Source organism: Pinus tabuliformis, chromosome X, assembly GCF_031772625.1.
Source record: "Pinus tabuliformis cultivar Carrire ecotype Pingquan chromosome X, CPIR1, whole genome shotgun sequence".
NCBI classification, from domain to species: Eukaryota; Viridiplantae; Streptophyta; class Pinopsida; order Pinales; family Pinaceae; genus Pinus; species Pinus tabuliformis.
Window position 1 is genome coordinate 1,576,361,170 of NC_142308.1, and position 8,245 is coordinate 1,576,369,414.

Genomic DNA, 8,245 nt, shown 5'->3' on the forward strand with positions numbered 1-8,245 from the left:
TAGACTTTCATGCCTCAAAAAATTTCACAAACAATGATCTTCAATGACAAACTGACTATGACTTGCTATGACTCCTTTATATAGATTCTTATTTTACAATACCATGGTTCACGAACCATGGGCGGGTCATGAAACATCCTATATTCTAACAAACTAAGGGACTAAGGTTCCTTTTGACTCATATAACCTTTGTGCTCTGCTCCCCAAATTGCAGAGACTTTACATAATTAACAAAATTGATTACAAAATTTACCCCAGGGGACCCTGTCCCAACACTCGCTTAGTCCTAAGAAGTGTGTATTATTAAGGAATGCAAGGAGTCTCCCTTGCCATTCAATATCTTAAGAGGGAATACAAGTGGACCCAAAAAATGGTCCCTACTCAAATGGAGAGGGATATTAGGAGTTTCTTGGGCTTATCTGGATATTATAGGAGGTTTATGAAGGACTTCAACAAAGTAGCCTCACCATATTTTGCATTGCTGGCCAAGGACTCAAAATTCTCATGGAAAATTAGCTTCCAAGAGGCCCTACATATCTTGAAAGACAAATTAAACACTATACCCATACTTAGAGGTCCAACTAGACCATTATGTTGATCAGTGGTTGTCATTGATGTCAACCTAAGAAACATGAGGGTCTACCCTGATCTTGCATGGGAATTTTGACTAAACTTACTCTATTTCGAGTCAAGGATCTTCGGTATGTATTCTACTCATCGAGATGTTTCCATTGATATATGGCACACCATGTAATTCTTCATGATTTGAGAGATATTCATGTTTGAATTTTGTAACCCCAATTAGTGGGCTAAAACCCTATGAGGTTGTGGCATGGCACTCATAATTGGTTGTGGTCATTCAATAGTCAATAAATAATATTATCAATAATAAAATATCTTAAAATCTCTCCAACCTTCACTTGTTGAGGACCCTTTCAACTCAAGGCATTCATATAAATAGTGACCCTCATATCCTCATCTAGTAGGGATTTTGTGGCTTCAAATAGGGCATTGTGGAATTATCGCTATAACATTTTTTTCTACAAAGCTTCTGAACCTAAAATTTAAACCTGTTTGAGCCAAAATCTTGATGAACCTCATGACTAAATTTCAGATCTTGTTTTGCTACATTTTCAAAGATATGATCTGAGGAATTTAGGGTTTTTGTAGGCTCCCGAATTCCATGTCAAACAAGTGACATTAGAAAAATCGTCATAACTTTCTCTCTGAGCATTGGATTCAAATTTCGTAAACAATAATTGAAAGTGGATGGAATTTAGTTTGTTTGGTATTGTGTTCAGGGCTGAAGGTCGCAATAGTGACACGTGGCACTTCGTACAATTTCGATCTACTGAACTAGTCTATATTCAGGTCATCGTGGGAGGTAGGGCATAACTCTTTCTTGTAGAATCCAATATTTATCAGACCTGTGGGGTTGGAAAGAGAAATCAGAGGGATACCACTGAATGAAATTTTAGACCCAAGAGTTCTAAAATTACATAGATACAACATATTCATCATGGAGCTCCTATAAAGGCAAGAAAAAACATGCATTCAAGGATCACTGTAGTAAGGACCACACATCAATAGTTAAGTGTAAGTATCCTAAAACAAGGTATGTATAATTAGTGTTTACATTTGAATTTTGAGTGTCATCTCTAACAAATGTTTTTTCAGGACAACGTAAGTATACACAGTCTCAGTTATATCTCTATGTATCTATATTTCACAGTTAGTTTTGATGCCACATTTCAGATGTCCTATTCTTGATACTACACATTTGATGCTAAATATTCTTCATGCTACACCAAGTATTCTAAATCTATATGATGTTGTAAGTTCATGTTACTTGTCTTGTCATAGTTGATAGAATGGTCTCTCTTCCTGTACTTATAACTTTGTCCATCACAAGTCTAGGGTCTCTCATCAGTTGTGGGTGTAGTCTTTCATAGAGTCCAGGCTTATACCAAGAGTGGGAGTCTTTGTCTACTGCTTCAGAAATTCAACAAGAAAAGTGACAAGAACACTTCAGGTACGCATTGTAATTTTAATTTGTATTTATTCACTATTATGCACTTACATGTGTTTAGAAGGCATAGGTAAGTTAAAGGGTTTTTTTTTGTTTTTTGTTTTTGGATTGGCTTTGCTGGGAAAATTTTGCATGTAGGTAGAAGAAGATTCAAGTAAAACACCAAGAAAGAATTCAAGAGAAAAAGTATCAAATCAAGGGAAGCATTTTAGTGAGACATCCTTGATGACATGATAGCCATCCAGATATCATGAAGTATTGTTAAGGCAAAGAGTCATCATTACAAATTTGTAAAAGGTTCATCATTGCAAATATTGTAAAAGAGTCATTTGTGAAAGATTTGTTCTACCTAGAGTCAAAGACACAGTGTTGGGAGGTATAGGAGTCACTGTTGGGATGATTTCATGGTTGGGTTGTAGGTCATAGAGTGATTGGGTATTTGTTCAAGTACACAAAAATCAGTGTACATCTTATTATATCATGGATTATTGTCCCTAGTTTGGTAATCCACAGTCTTGTCTTATGTCAGTCATTATAGGGTGGTATGGAAGTGCTAGGAAGGTGTATGAAGTTGGCTATAGGTTGGGGCATATGAACACTTCAGGGTGGTAGGGTGGTGCTAGGGTGATTTGTGGCTCGCTAGGTTGTTAGGGCATTCATTCAGTTGACTATTAAAGGAACCAGGGAGTTGGGGCATCCTTCCAGTGGGAGTTGGAGAAGAATATTTTTATAGAATTCTAAGAATTTGTTGCTTTCATTTCATTTGGGGCTGAAGATTAAATAATTTATTATAAAAGCATTCGGTGATTTTTCACTTGGAGGGGGTTTTCCACCTAAAATTATTGTGCCTACTATGTTCTTTTATCTACTACTATTAGTGCATAAACATTAACAATAATTAAATATTACCTATTTCTCCAAAAATAATTAAAAGTGCTAATTGTTAAGGATTATTGATTCACCCCACCTTTCAGTATTTCCAAAAATTGGTATCAGAGCTTGGTTCCTTCAGTAAAATTCTAACAAATGGAAGGATATCATGGAGTATACTAAGAATAGAGTTCCTTTTTTCATTGTAAATAACTATGCACTTTGGTTTGGAGGAATGCGGGTTCATTTGTTGGCACATGGATACGAAGTATGGGAAATCGTTGACAAAGGCTTCACACCGACTCAAGATGAACAAGGTAAGAAAAATATGGTAAATGATGCAAATGCTAAAGATCTTATTATCAGTGGGCTTATCGAATCTATTTATCTTAAGGTATTGAGTTTCAAAACTGTTAAAGAGGTATGGAGCAATCTTGAAAATATATATGCAGGTGACTCAAAGGTGAAAGAAGCAAAGCTTCAAATTTTTAAGGAAAAAATTGAGCAACTCAAAATGAGGGAAGATGAATATATTACTGCATACTTCCACTGTGTTGATGAAACAACAAATACATTGGAAGCTTTGAGAAAACCTGTTGAAAGGAAAAATTTTGTCCAGAAGATCCTCAGAACCTTGCCAACAAGACTTAACCCTAGTAAGGTATCTGTCTTGGAGATATATGGAATCTGACCAATCTCAACATAGGTGAATTACATGGAATTGTTATGTCATATGAAATGAGGATTGAAGAAGAGCATGACACATCTCACTTAGAAACAACATTTTCCGCATCGAAGAAGAATAGTGAGGAAAAGTAGACTCTGAAAGTAAAAACTTGCAATTGTAAGGATGAGGAAAAGGAAAAAGATGAAGAAGCATTCTGAGATAAATAATCTTCCTACTTCACGCAGAAAATGATAACAGGTACTGGAAAATTCAGAGGTAAACTTCCATTAATATGTTTTGATTGTGTTGAGGTTGGGCATTTTGTAGCCAAATGTCCTCACAAAAATGAGGGTGTTATGAATGGGAAGAAAAGTCCTAAGAATTTCATGAAGCAAGGCAAGAAGAAATCGCTTAAGAAAAATTTCGTCTCCATAGAATATAGTTCCTCATCCAAAGAAGACAATGATAATGAAGAATAATTCAACAGAAGAGTATTATTTATGGCCAACCACAATAAACAAGAGGCACCTCATGAAGAATGAGACGAATAATAAGAAATGACTAAATTCGAATTTGAAAACGAAGTAATCAAGGTTATCAAAGAGCTCAAGGCCGTAAAGAAGCACGTTAAAACTCTTGAAGATGATTTGAAGATAGAAAGGTAACAGGTCATCAATCTTGAAATCAAGGTTGAAGAACAAACAAATTGAAGAATCATTGAGGAAACAAGTAATGGAAAGAAACAAGGAGAAAGAAGCATTGGAAGATGAAATAGTTTCTCTATGAAAGAAAGTACAAAGTGGAAAAACTCTCCAAGACTACGCCAACAATTCAAAGGCTTTGGATGAACTCATCATCAACCAGCCATCATACAGTGACAATATTGATCTTGGTTAGAAAGAAAAATCCAAAAAAGAGTCAAGTCCTTCTATGAAAACTAAATGAGATGGATATGAAAAAAGGGTAGATCCCCTAGCTACATCAAGAGATCAAGACTCATAGGAATAACCTTGGAAGACAGTTCCTCGAAGAAGATTTCCTCCCAAGTATCATCCTATCTTTTATGGTCACTATTATTCATGTGGAAGGTTTGGACATAGAGTTGTAGAATGTCACATGTGTGAAAATTATTCCAAGAGATATTTCAGAAATGGATATTCCAAAACTTAGCAAGATATCAACAGATTTGATTATCTGAGATATTATGTCAAATGTTACAAATGTAACAATTTTGGACATCTGGTTAAAGATTGCATACTTGAAAGCTCTTGAAAGGAGTTCACGCAAAATGAAAATGAAAAAATATTGAAAAAGAAGACTGAAATGTGTGCTCCCGCTCTCATGTCTTAAAGCAAAATAAACATGTGGTATGTTGACAATGGTTCTCAACAAATATGACTAGATACAAATAAATTCATATCGTTGAAAGAAAGGAAGGATGGAACATTGTCTTTTGGAAATGACAGGGTTTCAAACATCATTGGAACATATATGGCCACTCTTCGAAGCGAGGATGCATTAGAAAAGGATGTGCTACTAGTTGAAAATATGAATCAAAATTTTCTCAGTGTTGGATATATGTGCAATCAAGGGCACACAATGTTATTCAACTCGAAGAAATCTAAAATCAGGAAAGGAAAGTTTGGTAAAACTGCGGCTACAATAAGTAGAGCTCCAAATGACATATACATTTTGGATGAGACACCTCAAGGATGTTTATTGGAAAAAGAACATGAGAGGTGGTTATGGAACAAATGAATGGGACATATAAATTTTGACAATTTTGTCAAGATTAGAAAAGTGGAGAAATTAGAGAAATGCCGAAAATTTTGAAACCCTCCAATACGAAATGTGAATCTTTTCAACAAGGAAAACATACAAAAGTCGAACTGAAGAAAAAGGAACACATTGTGTCACGTCCATTGGAATTAATAAGTATCGATCTATGTGCTCCTATGAGAACAAAAGGATTAGATGAAGAATTATACTTTATGCAAATGATAGATGATTACACCAGAATTACAACTGCCATTTTCCTGAAGAAAAATTCTGAGGAAATAAGTGTTTCAAAATATACAAGGAATTGGTCAAAAATGAAATCGATTTGAATATCAAATGTCTGAGATCAGGTAATGGCAGAGAATTCACATCCAAAGAATTTTAGTAATACTATGATGAAAATTGGATAAAAAGGAAATTCTCGACAACCATAACACCACAGTAGAATGGAGTTGTTGAAAGGAAAAATAGAACCGTATAGGAAATGGCTAGAAAAATGTTAAAGGAATCAAACTTAGACAATAAATTATGGGTCCAAGCAATTGATATTGTTGTATTCACCTTAAACAGAGGCCTGCTCAAGAAAAACTATAACATGACTTCGTCTTAACTATGGAAAGGAAGACTAACTAACATCAAATACTTCAAAATATTTGGTAGTAAATGTTACATCAAAATAGAAGACCAAAAATTGGGCAAATTCAATTCCCATGTTGACAAAGGTATTTTCATTGGTTATTCACACAAAAGAAATTCTTATATATTGTACAATCAGAGGTGAAAACAAATAGTTGAAAGAATAAATGTTACTTTTGAAGAAAATGGTGTTCTATAGGATAACAATGAGATCATCTCTCCAAGAAAATGTTAGGGGCTTGAGGTAGAATCTGTGAAGGATGAAGAAGAATCTATAGAACAAGACCATTCAAATAAGGAAACAATGGTCAACCAAGAGGAAATAAGAAATGATCAACAGGATGTACAAGAAACATCTCCAAAAGTTTTAAAAGCATGGTTTCAAAAGAATCATCCATAAAATCAAATCATTGGCAACATCAATGAAGTAATTAGAACAAGAAGAAGATGACAACTTCATTCATCACAACAAGCCCATCTTTCTCTATTAGCAATTCTTTAACCTAGAAATTTTGAGGAAGCTAGTAAAAAAGAACACTCGATAGCAACTATGAATGACGAAATTGATTGAATTGAGAAGAACGAAACTTGGGAATTGGTTCCATGAACAAAGGATAAAAATGTTATTGGAAGTAAATGGGTCTTCAGAAACAATTTGAATGAGGACAGATAGGTTATCAGGAAGAAGGGAAGATTAGTCTCGAAAGGATATTCACAAGTTGAAGGAATCAATTTTGAAGAAACATTTTCTCTCGTTGCCATAGTGGAAGATATCAATATGTTTCTTGCTTATGTTTTCTCGAGAAAAATCAAGGTCTACCAAATGGATGTTAAGTCAGCCTTTCTAAATGGTGAATTGGAAGAAGAGTTTTACATTGAACAACCTGAAGGTTTCTTCTCTCTGGAAAAGAAGACTACATCTGCAGATTAAAGAAGGCTCTCTATGGTCTCAAGCAAGCTCCTAGGGCTTGGTATGCTCACATTGACGGATATCTACATCAATAGGGATTCAAGAAAGGAAGTGCTGACAACAATATTTATGTGAAAGTGGATAGAGATAACCTAACAATTATGAAGTATATGTGGATGATATAATCTTTGGAAGTAGTGATGCATGATTAAGTAAAGAATTTGCCACAAAAATGTAAAGTGAATTTGAAATGTCTATGTTTGGTGAAAGGACATACTTTTTAGGGCTTCATATTTCTCTGCAGGATAAAGGAATATTCATATATCCAACCACATACATCAAATAAATGATCAAGAAATTACATATGGAAGATTGCAAGCCAGTCCTTACCCCCATGGTAATAGGATTCAAGTTAATCTTAGAAGACTCATCAAAGGATGTGAACCAAAGGTTGTATATATGCATGATTAGTAGTTTCCAATATGTGACAACCTCTCGACCATATGTGATGTAGGGAGTTGGACAAGTAGCATGATTCCAAGTAGCACCAAAAGAATCCCATATCATTATCATCAAAACAATTCTTCGATGTCTTAAGGGCACATCGGAATATGGTCTCTGGTATCCTAAAGGAAATGATTTGGTCATCCAAGTGGATATAAAGGCATATTAGACAAGAAGTTTTGATGATTGTAAGAGTACCAGTGGAGCAACATTCTACATTGGTGGTTGCCTTGTCTCATGGTTAAGTAAAAACCAGTCTTCAATCTCGCTATCCACAATAGAAGAAGAATACATCACAGCAACAACATTTGTACTCAAGTTCTTTGGATGAAGAAAACCTTGAAATATCTTCAAGTTAAATTTGAAGAGCCTATTCCCATCTTCTGCGATAACACCAGTGCCATTAGTATCTCCAAAAACCTTGTGATGCACTCCAAAACAAAGCACATTTTGATCGAATATCATTACACTAGAAACGAGGTCGCTGAAAAGAATATCAAGCTTGAATATGTCGGCACAAAGGAACAAATTACTGACATCTTTAGAAAACCATTGCCTCATGAAGCATTTGAGTATCTTTGCCAAAATCTTGGGATTCTCCCAAGTTCTCATTAGAATCTTTCTCTTATCTAACTAAGTAGAAAGGGGGAGTGGAGGTGTGTATAGGTCCGTAGGATGACAAATTGTCAGGGAGAGTTACCCTTTCCCATTGATGACAAAGGGGGAGAGGAGGTAGTAGGAAGAGGTTTCATGAGAAGAGGTCTCTTGATCACAGGGGGAGTACTTATGTTTCCATTAATGCCAAAGGGGGAGATTTTTTGTCAGTGGTTTAAATTGATGTCAACCAAAG